The sequence below is a fragment of the Anthonomus grandis genome, chromosome 13 (genome assembly GCF_022605725.1).
Source record: "Anthonomus grandis grandis chromosome 13, icAntGran1.3, whole genome shotgun sequence".
NCBI classification, from domain to species: Eukaryota; Metazoa; Arthropoda; class Insecta; order Coleoptera; family Curculionidae; genus Anthonomus; species Anthonomus grandis.
In genome coordinates, this window is record NC_065558.1 from 22,626,185 (window position 1) to 22,643,660 (window position 17,476).

Genomic DNA, 17,476 nt, shown 5'->3' on the forward strand with positions numbered 1-17,476 from the left:
AAGCGCTGCGCGCACCGGTACTCGTCATTCGTACGTTTCCGATCCTTTCTGAATGTCTCTCAAAAAACCGATCACCGCTCGTCAGTGACATTGAAATTTAATTTAGACGAGTAAATTATCATCCCGCGGCAGAAATTGTCCCGCGTTTTACTGCATTTCACAGTCTCGACTCCGGTCAATTCGCACCGCGAGGCTCTGAATTTAAGCTTTAGTATAGTGTAGAAGATTTGATCCCAAAACTTATTTATTTTCTTTTCGCGTACTTTTCAAGTGACTTATTTTTACTATAGCCTTAGATTATTGGTTTTTATGGTAATTTAAGTAGGTATAGCTATCAAAAAAAAAAAAAAAAAAACTAGGGAAAAATTAAAATAAAAAATTTTTTATTAAAGAAAAAAAATGTCTTTAAAAAAGGCAATTCAGAAACGAGATGTGCTTACTAATAGCATAGCTGAATGTCATCGTTTCGCTAAAGAGTCTGAAAAAAGTCCGCAATACATGGAGCACTTTAAAGTTAGGTATACCGATTTGGATGAAATTTATGAAAAATTTGGAGAGTACCATAATTCTGTCATTATGGCAATCCCAGAAGATTCTGATGAGGATTATAAAACTCAAGACAAAATTCAGAAAGATGTTGTGAAGAATTATTACGAATGTAAAATGATTTACAACAAACTTTGCTTGCAAACCGATCAATCTTCTTCCAATGTTGTTCGAGTTGAATCAAATGCTAAATTGCATAAATTAAGTGTGCCTACCTTTAAGGGTGATCCGAAATTTTGGCCAACATTTTTTGATTTGTATAACCAAATTGTTCACGACAATGATAACATAGGCAATGTTCAAAAACTACAGTATTTATTTTCTTTTCTTGAAGGAGAGCCTTTGAAACTGTTAACAGGCATTGCTATCACAGATGATAACTATAATATCGCATACAATAAATTAATCAGTCGTTATCAAAATAAACGGCTTATGGCTTCTAATGCAATTCATGCAATAATGTCAGTTACACTAAGAAATGATAGCTCGAAAGAACTAAGAAATTTGATTGATACATTTTCAGAGTCTTTAGCAGTCTTGAATGCTCTCGGATTTCAAACAAAAAACTGGGACTTTTTACTGTTTTTTATTCTACTAGAGAAAATAGATATACCTACAAGAACAAGTTTTGAAATAGAATTTAGTCAAGTTGAAATTCCAAAATATGAGAATTTATATTTATTTTTGGAAAATAAATGTAAAGCTTTAGAGTCTTTGCAACATTCTATATCTAATAAATCTAACAAATCTTATTTTCAGCCAAATACCAAACAAAATATATACCCGAATTTCAAATCCAATAATAAACCTGCTACTGCCTTTTCAGCCTACGTATCTAATAACAATGCTTTACCTAATCCTAACATTAAGTGTTTTCTTTGTAATGCCTTACATGTACTTACAAAATGCACAAAATTCGCAGAACAAAATTCGCAAGATCGCCTTTCATTTGTTAAGCAGAAGAAACTTTGTTTAAACTGCTTACACCCATCTCATTCTGTTCAAAATTGTTCTTCAACATATCGTTGTAAGACATGCAATGGTAAACACCATACATTAATTCATATGTCTAAAAATATTTCTGAATCTAATGCTTCAAACCTACCCTCTTGTTCTACTACTAATTCTGCCACAACCCACCAAACTAACGATAATCTAAATACCCATTGTGGTAATACCTTTGCTATTCAAGGTACTGTTCTTCTAGCTACAGCTGTCGTAGAGATAATGGATGGTAAAGGGAATTATCAACCCATAAGAATTTTAATTGACAATGGCAGTCAAAACTGCTTTATCTCAGAAATCCGTCTTCGCCGTCTTGGTCTTCCAAGGCGTCAATTTACAACCTCAATTTTTGGTTTAAATCAAATGTCATCCTTCACTTCAAAGGGCATAGCTCATTGTACCATAAAACCAAAGTGGAAAGTTAATCCTTTATTGTCCTTTGAAGCCATTGTTGTACCACAATTATGCTCGAGCATGCCTTCATTTACTTTACAAAACGATGAATGGAAACACTTACAAGGGCTTGAACTTGCTGATCAATCCTATTATATTTCTAGTCCAGTTGATTTACTATTAGGGGCCGAAGTTTTTACTGACATACTAAAAGAAAAGAAAATTGTTGGCCAAGTTGGTCAGCCTACGGCTATTGAGACCGTCTTCGGTTGGATTGTTTTGGGGAAAGTAAACAATAATTCTTGTCCCTCGAAAACGACTTCTTATTTTCTTCACAACTCAGAAGCTCAACCTCTTGAGTTAATAATGACCAAGTTTTGGGAACTTGAAGAAATCCCTTCCGCTCCTTTAATTTCAGGGGATGATCAAAGGGCTGAGTTGATTTTTAGCCAAACTGTCAAACGGACCTCTACTGGTCGGTTTATGGTATCCCTTCCTTTTAAAGAATCGGAACCAGACGTAGGAAATACTTATCCTCAAGCCCTCAGAAGATTTTTACTTCTTGAATCCCGACTTATAAAAATTCCTGAATTATACAATTCTTACTCAGATTTTATAAATGAATATATTCATCATGAATATATGACTCTTATTCCATTTAACTTGCCCAAACCAAATATTTCGTGTTATTTGCCACATCATTGTATACTAAAACCGGATAGTATTAGCACTAAACTCCGTGTTGTTTGGGATGCTTCGGCAAAGGGTCCTAAAGGTCTTAGTCTTAATGACACTTTGCTACCTGGTCCTAAATTACAAAACGATTTGAGTTCTTTATTACTTATTTTCCGTCTTTATCCGATAGTTTTCATAGCCGATATAAGACGCATGTTTTTACAAATCCTGATAACCCCGGAACATAGAAAATTTTAAAGAATCTTGTGGCGATTCTCAACAAAGGATCCAATTCGCGAATATGAACTCAATACAGTTACTTTTGGAGTGTCTAGCTCACCTTTTCTTGCCATAAGGACCCTTAATGAACTCGCAGAACGCGAAAAGGAAAACTTTCCCAATGCAAGTCGTATTTTAAAACAAAATACATATATTGACGATGTTCTCGGATTTAGCCCTTCTATTTCTTCAACCCTTGATCTTCAAAGGGAGCTAATCGACTTATTGAAATCTGGTGGATTTCAGTTGGCCAAATGGGCCTCAAACTGTCCAGAATTATTAGCTGCAGTCCCTGAATCTGACCGCCAAATGTCTCTTTCTTTTGACAAAGAACAACCAAATTTTATCAAGGTTTTAGGCCTTCAATGGCATCCAAAAAGTGACATATTTACTTATCAATACAAACCACATGAATCTGAATGTACAAAACGTACTATCTTGCAGGTCATAGGAAGAATATTTGATCCTTTAGGTCTTCTTTGTCCTATTTTATTATTAGCTAAATACATTATGCAACAACTATGGCTCTTAAAAATAGATTGGGATGATACTCCTCCAGAACCTCTAGTAAAGTTATGGACCGAGTTAAAATCTGAACTTCCCCTGTTATCAGAGTTTAAACTTCCAAGGCAAATTAGTCTTGCAAACAGATCTTGTGACATCATAGCCATATGTGATGCGTCTAACAAAGGTTACGCCGCAGTAGTTTATTTTCGGGTAGAAGGTGGTAATCAAATTTCTGTATCTTTGGTTTGCGCAAGGTCTCGAGTAGCACCAATTTCAAATCGTCAAACTCTAGCTCGATTAGAATTACTAGGCGCGGTTCTTTTAAGCAATCTGGTGAGTTTTGTCATACACACCTCTTCTACTCATATTACCATCAATAATATTTATGCCTATACTGACTCCCAAATAGTTCTTGCCTGGTTAAACTCTCCTCCAGAGAGATGGCAGACCTTTGTGGGAAACAGAGTAAATCATATACAAAAAATAATCCCCTCTTCATCTTGGTATTATATTCCATCAGCTATTAATTCAGCTGACTGTGCTTCTAGAGGCTTAACAGCTTCTAAATTGATCTATCATGATTTGTGGTGGAAGGGCCCTGCTTTTCTTTGGCATCCAAAAAGTAGTTGGCCCGATAGTGTAAGGGATCTTCCAAAAAAGGATTTTAGCGCTGTAAATATGGAGGAAAAACGCAAGGTTTTTACTACGACTGTTGAGAATCATACTTTGGATCTTCTTATCAATAAGTTCTCGTCATTACCTAAAATTCAACGCATTTTGTCATATTGTCTCAGAGTAAAAACGAATTTTAAGAAAAATACTACAAAATTGTATAAAAATCCGAGTCCAGATGAAATGTGGAAGTCTTACTCTGTCTTAATTAAACATGTCCAAACTTCGTCATTCCCTGATCTTATTTCTAAACTAAATAAAGATGTTCCTATTCCAAAACCTTATCGAAAACTTTCACCATTTATTGACAAGGAAGGAATGCTGCGTGTGGGTGGACGTCTTCAAAATTCAGACTTACCCTACTCTGCCAAGCATCCTCTCCTATTACCAAAAGTTCATCCCTTTACTAACTTAGTTATTGAGTATACCCATAACCAACATTTGCATCCAGGCCTAAAAACCCTCCACCATTTATTACTACAACAATTCTGGATCATTTCTGCTAAACATGTCATACAAAAATTATTATCAAAGTGTTTACTTTGCTTTAGAACAAAACCAAAACCATATCAGCCCCCTCCAATGGGAAATTTACCATTTCATCGAATCAATCAGTTAAAACCATTTTCTCACATAGCAATCGACTTTTGTGGTCCGTTTTATGTAACTCCCTATCGTTACCGCGGTGCAAAGGTTTTTAAGTCATATGTTTGCGTTTTTGTTTGCACAATATACAAAATTATTCATCTGGAACTTACAACGACCTTATCTACAGAAGGATTTGTATCGGCTTTTCGCCGATTTATTTCACGACGTGGCACTGTAACTGATTGCTGGAGCGACCAGGGCAGTAATTTTATAGGTTTTAAAAATCAACTTGTAGAATTTTCCAAGGAAGCTTCAGAGAAACTTTTAATTCGTTGGCACCTTGGGCCTCCTCTTTCACCTCATTTCAACGCGTTGGCAGAATCGGGAGTTAAGAGTTTTAAATCCCATTTTTTAAGAGTGGTTGGAGACCAAAAACTGACTATTGAAGAAATGTCAACTTTAATTTGTCAAATCGAGGCCATTTTAAATTCACGTCCTCTTACGGCACAATCTACAGATCCTAATGATCTCTTACCCTTAACACCTTTTCATTTTCTAACACTCGAGCCTCTAAACTCTGGAATCCCAGACCCCGATTTAAGTCATTTGAATATAAATAGACTGTCTAGATGGCAACTTATACAAAAATTACACGCTGATTTTTGGAAGAGATTTTCTTTCGAATACTTAAACACCCTGCAACAGCGCCACAAGTGGTCAAATCCATCTACTCCAATAAAACTTAATGCTTTAGTTTTGATTCAGAGCGATTTAAAATCGCCACTAAAATGGCCTCTCGGTCGCGTTATTGAACTGCATCCCGGTGAAGACGGACAAATTCGCGTTGCAACGGTTAAAACTTCAGTGGGTAATTTTAAGAGACCAGTTATTAAACTGTGTCCTCTTCCTGAAAATTAACAATTTAATTAGTCTATAAGTCTTACCTATTGAATTTGGGAATTTAATAGGGAATTTTCAATAGGTAATTTCAGAATTTTATTTTTATATTTTTAGTTTTACATGGGTATACAGGTATATTCTGGGCACTTTTACCAGCAAGGTAAAAAGCAGAGACAATTGACTAGCAATCGGGTTAAGAACGACGTGAGTGCCGGATCTAACAATTTTACGAAACCTAAAATAAGGACCTTTTAATTTGTATTTGGTTGTGAGAGCAAGGCTTATGAAGTTGGTAGTTATATAAAGGGACGTCCCTATCTACAGTGAAGACAGAAGACCATTGGTAAGTGCCCTTTACTTCAAACATTTAAAACCATGTGTGTATCTAACGTACAATTCCTTTGAACCATATCATTTACTAAAATACAGTCCACTATTACATTTTCTTATTATATCTTCATGGTTGTGCGTTAACAATCCTGATATTTTTAACACTCAGTTCAACCTTAGTTTTCAGCGGCCTTACACCGACACTTGCTCAACCTGCGATATTTTAAAAATCAAAATGGATGCCCTAGATCTAGGTTCTGAAGAAAAGAGAGCCTTACTCCGCGACCACGAGATTCATTTAAGGAAAGTGTCTTCTGTTAAATCCTTAAATAATCAGGCCACTACCTTAGCTAAAGAATCCCCCCAAACTTGTCGTGCCATATGTTTTGACCTGCAAAAAACTCTACCCACTCCATTTGTTACATGCAGCAAAGTGTACTATTTACGTCAACTTTGGACATACAACCTTGGAATACATGATCTAGCTACTGGTATTGGCAACATGTATATGTGGCATGAGGGATTGGTAGCGAAAGGGTCTCAGGAGGTTTTATCATGTCTGATCAAATATATTGAATGTCTGCCACCAACTATTACCCATATAGACGCTTTCAGTGACAACTGCGGCGGACCTATATTGTGCAACATATCCACATCAAAAGCGTAGATCATCAATTTCTTTTCTGTCTCGGGCCATTCGTTCATGGAGTGCGACCAGGATTTTGCCGTTATAGAAAAATCAAAAAGGAAGCTTACAAACATATTTACTCCTGATGATTGGATCCATTTTGTGGGAGGCGTTAGTCGCAAATTTATTGTGGTTAAAATGCAGCCTCAGCAGTGGCGGCTGCTCTATGTGTGCTGCAGTGCTGCAGAGCTCCAAAGAAAATTAAATAATCTATTAAAAATATAATCTATAAACTTCATAATTGTATGGAATTGGCGTTATTAGGATCAATATCCTAACAACGCCTGATTATTTCTGAGAATCCGGGGATATTTTGTGGGTTGATCAACTTTTCTGCTGAATTAGACGCAACTCTAAGTGATCATCTAAAGAATTCTTTCATATTTAAAGGCACCTCCAAAGAAATACAGACTGATTTATTACAGTGTATGCTTGAAGTCTGTCATGAACAAATAATTGAAGAAATTAATCATTCGCCATTTCTGGCAATCATGGCGGATGAAACAACGGACGTTGCTGCAAAGTCTCAAATGGTTATTTTTAGATGTGTTTGCGATGGTGAACCAATTGAACGATTTTAGTACTACTTAATTCCTGAAAAATGTGATGCAGAAACACTTAGTAAAGCAATTCTAACTGTTATTGAGCCTTTAATTCCAAATTCACCCAACAAACTGATTGCCCAAAGCTACGATGGAGCAGCAGTGATGAGTGGCCACACTGCAGGCGTTCAAGCATTAATAAAAAAAGTATCCTTTTGTTCACTATGTACACTGCTATGGCCACCAGTTAAACTTGATTATGTCTGAAGCTGCTTCTGCAAATAGGCAAGTACGTGTATTTTTTTGGAAATTTACAAGACATTCCGGGATTTTTTTAATATTCACCACAACGAGTAGAAGTATTGAATAAAATTGTGAACAAAAGAATCCCTCATGGCTCTAACACCCGATGGAATTTTAATATACGAACCATTAATGTTGTGTATGAAAATAGAGCCTCTCTCATTGATTGTATGCATGAAATAGAAGAGGCTGCGGCCGCTTCTATTCGGCGTGCATTGAATGATCCTATTTTCAATTTTTTGCTGACTTTTTTCCATCATGTAATGCCCCACGTAGATATCCTATTCAATCAATTACAACAAAGAAAAATCGAACCTACTCTAGTAAGAAACGCTGTTGAAAATTTTGAACGCAGTATCATTCAAGTTCAAAATAATATTGATAACATTATTAGTGAGGCAACAAATATAATTAGCCATGAGCCACCAGAAAACAAACAAAAACGCCCAAATAACAGCCAATTTGATCACCGGATTTCTGCTTTAGAAGTTTGTGATATTATTATAAATTGCGCAAAAGATAGATTTCAATTTAAAGAACATCTAATAGTTGCATCACTTTTCTTTTCCGAATGCTTTGGAGAATATTATGGCAAATTTCCTGAAGATAAGCACACTTCCGTATGTACCTTTTATTCCATGCTTGATAAAGAACGTTTACGAACTGAACTATCTGTTCTATATTCAAGAAATGATTGCAGGACATTAAATAGCGCACTACCTCTTTTAAAATTTTTAGTAACCAACAATCTAGGAGATACGTTGAAGGAGACAAAAAAATTATTGGAAATTGTGGTAACTACTCCCATAACGACATAAGAGGCGGAGAGATGTTTTTCAACATTAAAAAGAGTCAAAACATTTCTTAGTAATTCAATGACCGAAGATCGTTTAACAGCACTTTCCATGCTATCTATTGAAAAAAAGTTTATCTCTAAAATTAACAATTTTAATGAACAAGTTATAACAAAGTTTGCCACCAGGAAAGAACGAAGAATAGACTTAATTTATAAAAAATAGGTAGTAGGTGAAATATAAGTAATATACGAGTATAAAAATAATTCAGTTTTTTTTTTGCTAATAATAATTGCAGAACACCCTAAAATTTTTACCACGAGCCGCCACTGAGCCTCAGGATTTTAAGTCAATATCTCCAATGGATAGCTACATGAAACCAAACATTGTAGGCCTTAGTAAGATGCAATGGTTGCATTTTGAAAAAACCAAACCTTATAAGATGTTTTATAAAGAAGTCTACAACCAGGAAATCGCATTTAATATAATGGACCTAAAACAAAAAAATACTACTGGATGCCCATCAGCCAACCACTGTAATATTGCCAAATTTGCATGTTATCCCACCAAAAATCAAACTGGCCCAGTATCAGAATCTCTTGCAGCTACTACCTTTTGTTCCGCCTGTCCATCATAAATTTTATAAGGATCTGTTATATGAAGGAAAAACCTCAAGGATTCAACAACAACAAATTAATGTCACCCAAGAAGAGGATACAGACACTTACAGAAATTTTGAATCCGATGATGATTAATATGTTTTTCTTTATATGACGTTCATGTTAATTTCTCCAGCAGAATAGACATTTCTTTATTTTGGTAAATTGCTATGTATTTTATTTTTGAGGCAAAGGGGTTTAAGTGACTGGCCTATGAGTTTTAACTCGCGAAAAAGCCTTACATAAACCAAGAAATGATGTCTAGAATTTATGAAATGCATTTTGAAACATTAAAATTACAATATTTAATAAAAACAGAAATATAAAATATCACCGAATATTTTTTAATGACCTAAAACTTTAAATCAACCATTCTAAAAATTCTTAATTTGTTACTTGGACCCCTTGGCTTCTGACCTCCTCAATTGTGCTATTATAGCATAACATTAGAAATACTTTAATCATGGAATTAATAGGTTAATAAACATAACGAAAAGGGAGTATTTCCTATTCTTACTGAGTGGTTTCATGACTTGGTTCATTTTCTAACTAAAAGCTTATTGGAAATGTTAAAATAACATACACACCGATTTTAAGTCAAAAAGTTCATGTAAACGTGGGCCCTAAAATGCTTAGCTTTTAAGATACAATATGTGTAAATTTTATTTTATTTTCAGTGTTTTATAAGTTTTCAAAGACAGTTTGAGATATTGAACTAAATTTTGGCACAGAATATTATGGTATGAGAACACACTTATTAGATGTTTGTTTACTTCTTAGAACATTGAATGCCTAGAATAAGCCTAGCTGCAATATACTTTGTATATACTTTGAGAGTAATCAACAAATTTTTCAGAATAAAAAAAAACCTTGAAAGTTAATGAAAAAAAGCAACTTGGCAAAGTAGAATACATCTATGTTTACAATGCAAGTATCCGATGTTGCCACTTTGTGTTTTTTTTCTAGATATTTTTGCTTAAGCTAGCGGCCAATCGTATCCACCAACATCTAAAACGCAGCATATATCGCTTGCCAGCAACCTATTTATAGTTCGAGCCCGCTCTTATTTAATCGATATAATGTATTTCCTGATATTCTTAAGGAATTTTAATAATTTTTTGTCCAGATATCCCTTTCAGGCATAGTGGTTTTACTATGAAACCACCATATCAAAAGTCTTTATTTTGTCTTACAGTGGTTTTTAAGTGAAACCAACGACAGTATTAGCGACATCTGTTTTCGGCTCGTTGAATTTAATGTTTTCAAGGCATTCTGTCGATTCAATTTGAGGTTACCGTTTTTCAAATATTTCCGTCAGGTGGTTTTTTGCAGAAGTACCCAATTTCGCGGATGTTTTTTTATTATTGTAAATTGGCATAAAATAAGCGGTACGTACAATATGAGTTATCTAGTATGAACATAGAATTTGATAATATATTTTGTAATTAGTGTTATTTAGTTTTGATTTGATTTACAGTTTTAATTTTTATAAATTTTATAAATCCTACCTAAATAATGACATAAAATCTTGCTACAGTATTGACAGAAAATCAAGAAAATGGTGGCATAGACTGTTTTGGCACTTCATTGATGTTTCTGTGGTAAACTCGTATATTTTATATCGAAGCTCACCGAATGCGGAAAAACTAACTATGAAGTTATTTCGCCTTAGAATAATTTCCGGGCTTATTGGCGCGACTAAAAAAGGCACTCCTGGCAACAAAAGCGTCATAAAAGAAAATAGGTACAAGCCGTACGTACCGCCTGAGGTAAGAAAAAGTAATGCTCTTCATATGCCCGTCCATGGAGGATCTAGACGTTGTGCTCTCTATACGTGCTGTGTAGCACTGCAGTAATGCCACATCGAACTAAATGGCCCTGCAATACTTGTAATGTTAGCTTATGTCTCAATTCGGATAAAAACTGTTTTATTATGTACCATACCACATAAATTTACGACTTTGTTTTCGAAACGAGTTTATGTTGTGTCTCACAGTGGTTACCAGATAAAACCATGTCCTGCAGGATACTTGTAAATAAATTAAGTAAGTATATAGTTTTTATTTATTAATAAAAATTTTTTGATTAAAGACTTTTTCTTTTATGTGCCTGAAAGGGTTAACAATCAATAACTAAATTAATTTATAGTGGTTATAAACCTCCACAAACTAAAGTTTTTTTGTGAAAATTAATTAAAGTCGAATGTTAAGGAAATGAAAAAAGGCTCCCACAGGATTTGAATTAATCTTTTTTCTATAATATATAATAAACATCTCAACGCATTTGAGGTGGTTGCAAACCTCTATAAATAAAAGTGATTTGGTAAAAAATTATTGAATTGTTAAAAAATATAAAAGACGATAACTCCTAACGGTTGTAAGGAAAAATTTTATCCATATCCTTTGGCAGTTATAGCCGTTTATAACATCTAACAACTTAACACTTTTTAAGAAAAAAACTTTCGTTTGTAGAGGTCTGCAACCATCCAAAATCCGTTTAGGCATTTATTATACAGGGTGTTTCCTAACTACGATGAAGGTTCAAAAAAATAACGGTATTTTAAAAATACTATAACTATCCTTAAACCGATTTGGTTGAAATTTGAAATGTTATTAAAATGTTATTTGAAGTTATAAGACGCTTATTTAGCTGTAACTTAGCACATGCTTATTGTTGAGAAAAAACAAGGCCAATAATTAATTGTTTTGCAGCTTTTTATTTATTTTTGTATTTAAGCAACTAAAAATACAACTTTTTTGTATCTTATATTATCTTCATATCTTGCTTTATTTTCGAAAAAAAAAATTAAAGTATCTTTAACTCATTCTAAAAACTATCCATGGACGACAACATGAAATAAAAACCAATTAATTCGATAAACAATTTCGACCTTAAAGTAAATGAGCAAAATGCCCACCTTCTGATAAAATACACGACTGGAAACGATTTGTCATTGAGTGTCTGACACGCTCAAAAATACCTGGAGTATCCCTTATGAGATGATTATGATCCCTTATTAAGTCATTCACATCTAGAACAGGAGTTTTATAAACAAGAGCCTTCAGATGGCCCCATAAATAGTAATCCAGGGGATTCATATCTGGACTGCGAGCCGGCCAATTTTGAGGTCCTGCACGTCCAATCCAGCAATTAGGGTAGATGACGTCGAGATGCTGACGAGCAAGAACACTGAAATGATGATGATTTTTTTTTTTTATGGTAAACACAAGCACAAGAGGAAAGTCCTATGTCACTCTTGGAGTGGTGCTTGCGCGAAGATATTTGTGGGCATTTATGTTGAATTGCTGTAGGTTGTATGCGTCGGGAAATATGTGAGGTGGAAGCCCGTTCCACAAAGAAGATGTTTTCCAGATGAATGAGTCCCGATACACCGACGTCCTTGGGGTAGGCAGCTGGACTCGATGTTGATGAGCCGCAACTGCTAGACGCGTCCTTCTTGCCGGAACAGCCCTGGGTGGAATCAGGCCTGCCAGCTCAGAGGAGCACTTACCGTGATAATAACGGTAGAATAAACAGAGATCAGCCACCTTTATCCTGTGCTCCAGACTATCCAGACTCTTTGTCAGTTCTGGTTTATCGATAAGACGAATAGCTCTCTTCTGTATAGAATCCAGCAGGTTTAAACTATGCTTGGGTGCAGAGCTCCATACATGCGAGAAATACTCGAGGGAAGGGCGTATTTGAGCCTTATAAAGAGTCAGCAGCTGTTCTGGTGTATAAAGTTTTTTCGTTTTGAAAAGCACTCCGAGTTTTTTGGAAGCCGCCCTGGCGACCTCGGCAACGTGGTCATGCCAGGACACACTGTTGGTGACCTCGACTCCTAGAAGATGTAAAGATGATTTCATTGGCAATGTTTTCCCTGCCATAACCAGCTCCGGGCCACCAAGGTTAGTCGTAAATACTGCAGCCTGCGTTTTTTTAGCGTTAAAATTAACCAGATTGTTACTGCCCCACTCCAAGATTGCTCTAATATCGTTGTTGGTTGAAGCTACTTGTTGCTGCCTAAGATTCTGAGAACTTGCGGCTGTCGTTGGTTTGGCGGACTTAAATGTGGAAATAAGTTTGCTATCGTCCGCAAAGCTGTAGATTGGATTGACAGTGCTTCCTAGCAAATCATTGATATATATCAAGAAAAGGGTGGGTGATAGAATGCATCCTTGAGGGACTCTAGCTTTAATGTTAAATTTGTCGGAGAGGTATCCATCGACGGCTACTTGGATTGTTCGTTGTTCAAGAAAACTTTTGATCCAATTCAATAATGTGTTTTGTATGCCGATTGAGGAGAGCTTGGTTAGTAGTCCCTCATGCCACACTCTGTCAAATGCCTTGGAAATGTCAAGAGCGACTGAGCGGGACTCGCCGTGCTTCTCCATGGCCTCCGTCCACAAGTGTGTGACGTAAGCCAGAAGATCGCCGGTGAATCTAAGCTTTCGGAAGCCGTATTGATGATCGCTGATTAGTCCAGATGATTCCAGATATCTTAACAGTTGTTGGTTGACTGCTTTCTCCATAATCTTCGATATTACTGGAACTAGTGCAATCGGACGGTAATTGGAGGGCATCGTCTTCTTACCCTTTTTGGGTACAGCTTGCACTCGAGCAGTTTTCCAGCTTGCTGGAAATTGGCCTTGCTTATACGATGCCGTGAACAGTCTACATAAGGGAGGAGTTAATTCGTCTGCACAACGTTTTAGTATTAGGGCTGGAATTCCATCGGGCCCAGAAGCTTTGTTGCTGTCTACGCTTTTATGAATTTTATTTATAATTCGTTGGGGAAACGAAATTTCTCCCATCGATGAATTCACGCTTGGCAAATATGGCGGTGTTTTGCCTTGCGAGTGCAGAGTAGAATTGGACGCGAAGAGTTTACCCAGTAAGTTGGCTTTTTCCCTTGTTATTACCGCGATAGAACCATCATCTGCTGTTAGGGGTGGCAAGGCCGACTTGGCTAATCCTTGACTAACGGCTTTCGATACCGGCCAGAAAGATCTTGTTCCATTTGGGCAGTTTAGCATTTTGTTTTTGATCCTGTTGTTGTGACTCTCTTTGCATTCATCAATAATTCGCTTGCAGCTATTTCTGGAGGCTAAAAAGTTCCTCCGATTTTCGATAGAAGGATGATGACGCCAGATACTTCCCAAACATGTCTTCTTTAATATTATAACCTAGAACTAGAACGATGGCGCCATTGACACCTAACTCGCATGTGAAAGGAACGATTTTAATTTACTTTTTTCCAATATATGTGACCCACTTCAAACTTCTTTATCATTTTTCAGCTAAAAGGGATCTTTAGTTTTAATATTAATTAAAAAAACGCATTGAGACCACTCAAAATAACCTTTTGATACTAATACTATACGAAAGGTGCACCATTTAAATGTCAACGTGCGCAGTTGCCAAATACCTTTATCGCGAGAATATTTCTGGGCGAAATTTACAGCGTTGCCGTTATATGTAGAAATTTGGCGATTTAAAGAATCCAAATTTAAAATATTAATTATTATTAGTGATTAGTGCAAATATGTAAAATAATTTTGGTTATTAAAGGACTTTTCTTTTGCTTTATAGTAAATATTGCAATTCAGTTTCTGATAATTATATTGATTTATTATATCACTTTATTTTTTTCTGTTAAAATTGAGTGCATGTTTATTAACAAAATATCCCCTCAGCCCCCTGTGTAGATGTTGCGCTCAATCGAAAGCAGCTAATGTTTATTCTAGTGTATTCAATGTTTTAAGGTTCACTTTTTTCAGCAACCAGTAGCGTAGCTATTACGAATTTTTAATAAAATATTGTAAAAAAAATGATGATTTTCTAATAATTATCAATCAATTATAAGCATAAAAGGCCTCTTTACATTAACAAACAAAAAAAAACAAATAAGTAAAACAAATAATGTTACAATAACAGCAAAAATGGTGTAACAAATAAAGTGATGAAAAACGCAATAAAAATTACATAGAATAGAGAACAAGGTGCAATTATGGGCTTAGAATATGGGCTAGGAGGTATTTCCGATACCGGTTACGCCACCTGTCAGTTAAAGTGGCAACTACGTACATTTTACCATGGCGCAACCGCTTAGTATTTCCCAGATTCGTCCTTTGACAGATATGCCAGATATAACAAAATATTTGTATCAACATTTTTGAGGTTATTTTGTAATATACGCTAGCCCATATTTGCGGCATATACCAAGTATTGCAATTAATTAAGTAGACATATAATTTTACTCATGAAATATACTTTATTCATTCAAATCCAAGTGGTCATCTTCAAAGTACGATCCTTCTTCATAAACACATGTATTCCATCGATGCTTCCATTGCTGAAAGACTCCCTGAAACTCCTCGGCTGCAACGTCGTGGGCGAAATTCGCTTCAGCTCTTCTAAGGTTTCATAATGACGTCCCCGCATGACTTTTTTCGGCTAGAAAACTGATGAACAACACAGGCGGTGCGAGAAGGCGTGTTATTATTTATTATTGTAATTACTTCTCCACAACTCTGGACGACATCGTCTTACACGTTTACCGAGACGTTTCAAAACTTTCAGATAATAATCTTTGTTAAGAGTTATACCTGGTAGCAAAAATTCCATATGAACACTGCCCTAACAATCAAAAAAGACGGTAATCATCGCCTTGATTTTTGGTTTTTCCTTTCGTGCCTTCTTTAGTCGTGGCTCTCCAGGTGCTTTCCATTCACAACTCTGGCGTTTTGTTTTTGGATCATATTCGTACACCCACGACTCGTCATTAGTAATAATGCGACAGAGGATATCTTCATTATCATTCGTCTCAATCCAGTTCCGAACAACTTCCAAGAGACGCATTTTTTGGTCATCTGATACATTTTTTGTTACCATCTTCGCACAAACTTATCGCATACAGAGATCTTCTGTCAAAATTAAACGAATTGTCTAACGATTGACATTAACATGTTCAGCGATATCTTGGATGGTTAAACGACGGTCAACATTTATCAGTTGTTGCACTTTCTGCACGTTACAGAGCGCACGTGACGTCGCCTTCCTTCCTCTACCAGCATCATCTTCAGATGACTGTTCATTCCGCTAACAACGCACTTAACAAACATTCCGCTAGAAGCATACACGCAACCGATTGCAAAACTACTACGTAGGAATATTACTAGTAGCGAAATCTATTGGGGAAAAAATGTCGCACGGGTGCGGAACCAGGTCAAAGTTTACAAACCATTGGTGTAATTAGCGCAGGTTTGTATAATCCGTTGGGGCACCAAAGTGGCACTTTTTGCCCTGAGTGCACCCAGTTCCGCACGAGCTATAGAAGGTCGTGCGGCTCTAGTTGCATATAAGCAAAACTAAATTTTAAGGGAAGGTAACGTAAAACATAACCTCAACTAACAACAGCCAATTTTTGAATTTTTCCCTCAAGGCTAAATCCAAAAACCATTGACAATGCAATAGTGCGGTTTTTTACCTGAACCGATCCAGGGTCGGTGCCGCCCTAGTGCCACCATTTTTTTTCAATGGATTTCGCTATAGGAGATGTGTGTACGCAGATAAGTATCAACCGTTATCGCAGAGTTGCCAGATTAAAAGAAAAAAATGTGTCTACTTAATTAATTGTCAGACCTCGTATATATTTGTTACGTTTTGTTTTATAATGCCTCGCACAAAACTTATGGTAACCATCAATTTGACCGTCAAATAACAAAAGACACGGGATAAAGATTATATGAGCTGGAAAATGCTGGAAGCCATCACCGATGTTCTTTTACAGAATACAAAAGCCGCTAAGGGGTAAAGCTCGAGTCATTGACTTTAATCCACTAGCCCCCTAATAATGGAATATAATTATTATGGAAACCACGAAGACGCTGAGCTGTGACCAATCCAACCAGAGTCGGATTTGACATTCAATAAATTCATGGCCAAAGACTCGGTACGGCGTAACCTGTGAGATGCAACAAGACCTGTTTACTACTCACATTGTATGGCTAAGCATTTACAAATATCTGGAGAAATAGCTGAGCTGTTTTTTTGCAGAAAATTCGGAAAAAATTCTAGATGATTCGAAGTATGTTAAAGGTGTCCAAATTCTGGTGTGCTGCTATATCTCTCAACGTCGTTCTCCGGAGAAAAGCGTGGATTGTTATTTTTACGAAAGATCCTGTTGCAAGAGGGAAACCTTATGCCGATATTACCATCCACCATCTTTTGGACCAATTCGGGACGAAATGAGCTTAGGAAGGGGGCAGCATAATGATATTAGCAACATCGCGAATATCATTAATCGTCTTCCCGGAATCATCGCGGCGACTCAAGCGGGTACACCGCACGACATCTATAAAGTAATTCCATTTCAAGTAAGAATATTGGCGCGACTTTTAAAATCGACATAAATAGTAGTAAATAAATGTTAATAAGTTGAATAAGTGTAAATAAATATTTCTAGTAGTCTTAAGTGATAGTGTTTCCTGAGCCCTATTCTATGATTATTGCATAAGTGTCCAATAAACTCTAAATTAATACATTTAAAAGATTTTTATACGAGTATTTTTTTTAATAATTAATGGAATAAAT

General features: G+C 36.0%; 1 protein-coding gene across 1 annotated transcript in view; it reads right to left on the reverse strand.

The window, feature by feature from the left end:
* Positions 1-17,476, reverse strand: part of LOC126743819 (uncharacterized) — a 28,181-nt gene that overhangs the window by 9,734 nt on the left and 971 nt on the right. The gene's annotated exons all lie outside the window — the stretch shown is intronic.